Here is a 2,670-nt window from a genome sequence, read left to right on the forward strand (position 1 = left end):
TGTATCGTTTTCATTCTTCACGGCATTTGAGAAGACCTTAAATCAATACATGAAGGATAACTTTGTGATATTTGTGCGTTCATCCAGTAATCGAAGCACCAACGCTGTTTTGCGTTACGAATGGGTGCACAACAAATACGGCAGGCACCCTTCTAGACCAACGAAACTCCGTGGAATCTGAAGAAGCCGGTAAGCCGAGCGTAGTTTCTAGTAAAAACAAATACACGAAGCACCAGGTGTCCAGTGCGGTTTTGTCTGTGGAGGCAAGGGACCCAACTGGCAATGACCTCTTATTTTGCTGAACACAATCACAAGTCGTCAAAGTCCCTGTATGACCGGCTTCCGGTTAATCGACGGCCAACCGAAGACGAGTTGGGTACCTGCAAGGCCCTTCTGAAATATGGAACGCCCTCATGTGAGGTGTGGCGGTGTGTGGTGGATGAATTCGGCAAGATTCTTACCACTCAAGGCATATCCAACTACCGCCGAAAGTGTCGACAGGCTATGTCGAGTAGGTGCCGCATAGTTGGGTTTCAATGTGGCAGATGATGTGCCTTCGGTCCTGGCAAAACTTTGGGAGACCGGACGCGTGTTTGTGTGCCAGTCAGAGGAAGGTCATTATGGCCATATATGCTTCTCCCGATAGCAGCAGATGGCGTTGTGCCGACGATTTCGGGATGTAGTGAATGTAGACGGAACGCACGCAGCAACCTTCCTTGGGTGATACAAACTGTACACTTTCTTGATAAAGCACGGAATGGGAAACGGGCGTCCGGTTGTGTATGCATTCGTAGAGAGCGAGCAGTTTGCCCCCATGCGTAAACAGTTCGGCTTATTCAAAGAATTGACGGAGGAAACTTATCCTTTTAAGACCTTTGTAACGGACATGTTGACGGCACAAATGCGTGCAGAAAGAGCCGTGTTTGGCTGCGAAGTTATGCTTTGCTACTTTCATGTCCGAAAAAAAACATCAGGAAGCACGTGTGTATCATTTAATATTCGTGTATTTTCGGTCATAGGCACATTCTGCGAATAGCCGGCACATATTCCACTGCATGGCTCGTCTGGGCAACGCTGTGCAGTAGGCTTTTCCATCGAAACACAGGCACACAAATCCCAGCAAAACCTGCAGCTTTGCGCCGCACCGACCGCTGATTTTTTTCCTATCGTACGGCCCGCTGGGTGTACATCACCCGAAAATGGGCTATACGGGCACAGTCTGGAATGATTCATTTCGGTAATGTGACCAACAAACGATCGGAGAACGCTAACGTCCGCCTTAAAGAGCGATTGCACCACTCCGATACTTTGGAGCATGCAATTCAAAAGGTGTCCCGTCACGTCGAGTGGCTTATGCGGGAGTTCGAGGTGCATATGTCGTACTAGCCTGGGAAACGGCAAACCCTGGAGGGTGAAGCCTACGTTCTAGACGCAGTATGTCTAACGGCGTCTTACGCATGCTCTCTCGTTTTGAGGCACTTGGGACCGCGACCGCCGCGGCTGCTGTATGGAAGTGTTGAAACAAACAAGGTGGGATCGGGCTACGTAAAATAACTTAAAGTTTGGTGCAAACACTCAGGGGCTCCCAGACTGTTGACACCTGTGCTGTGGAATGCACACGCCCTTTCTACCAGGCGGTGTGGCTCCCCTGCACACATCTGTTCTCTGTGTTTAGAGATCAGTCCATCCCAAGCAGTAAGAACTATCTTCATAGACTATCTTGGTTTGCTTCCGAATCCACCAACAATGGCTGTCTGATCACCACCTACCGGAAAAAGGTGTACCCTTAACACTTTTTCCCAGACCACAGCAGACTACTTTTGACGCCTCCGTATACAATTGAACCGAGCGATGGACAAGCTTCAGAGGCTGGAACCCACAGCTATCTTCAAACGGTTCATTGCTCAGGGGCGAATCCTGCTGCGTCAGGGCTCAACGTCCGCAACCGGCGGCCTGCCGTTTGTAGTCGAGGATGCTGCAACTCAACCCAGATGGCGGTCTAGGAAAGCTGACTTGGGCTCTCGTGTGCTCTCTGAACGGCCGACTACTACCAGTGACCGATGGTGTGCAACCGATCGCGTATCATATCACGCCGACTGTTGTGATAATGGAACTTACCCTCTGTGTGCTGGTGCTCTTCTTCAGCGTTTTCCGCAATTCGCGAGTTCTGATTACGGTGGCAAAAGCATTCACAGTCTGTGGTGCTTACTGACCTTGAGGATTCACTCCCTTAAAGAAATCGCCTAGTAGATAATTTTCATTATTTCTGGAACACACAGTATAAATAAACATTCTACACTGTGAAGTAGCAAACCTGAAAACGCCGTAGCTTTCGAGAAATCAATTCAATCATGCGAACACCGGGCGGCTTGATACAAAGGTGCAAGGCTTTTTACCCAAATTTCCCGGAGCGGTATTGCTCTTGTCATTCAGCGGCTGTCGTTCGCCTGTAAGGTACAAGCAGCACCGCTCTTTGCGTACTCAGTGCCGGGCAGTACGCTTGTGAATACAAGGATTTGCATCAAAAAGCACTTAATGGTGCTTTGAACTGGATACTAAATGTGGCGTAGACAACCGTCGGACAACAAAGCAACTACACTAAATGAAGTGTTTCACGGATTCACGGGTTCACGGATTGCTACAAGAGATCGGGGCCACTAGCCAAGTTTA

General features: G+C 49.2%; 1 protein-coding gene across 1 annotated transcript in view; it reads right to left on the reverse strand.

Moving 5' to 3' along the window:
* Positions 1 to 2,670, reverse strand: part of T265_07949 (hypothetical protein) — a gene marked incomplete at both ends in the record, with an annotated part of 15,856 nt that overhangs the window by 12,114 nt on the left and 1,072 nt on the right. The window lies entirely within an intron of this gene.

This window comes from Opisthorchis viverrini (assembly GCF_000715545.1).
Source record: "Opisthorchis viverrini unplaced genomic scaffold opera_v5_194, whole genome shotgun sequence".
Taxonomy (NCBI): domain Eukaryota; kingdom Metazoa; phylum Platyhelminthes; class Trematoda; order Opisthorchiida; family Opisthorchiidae; genus Opisthorchis; species Opisthorchis viverrini.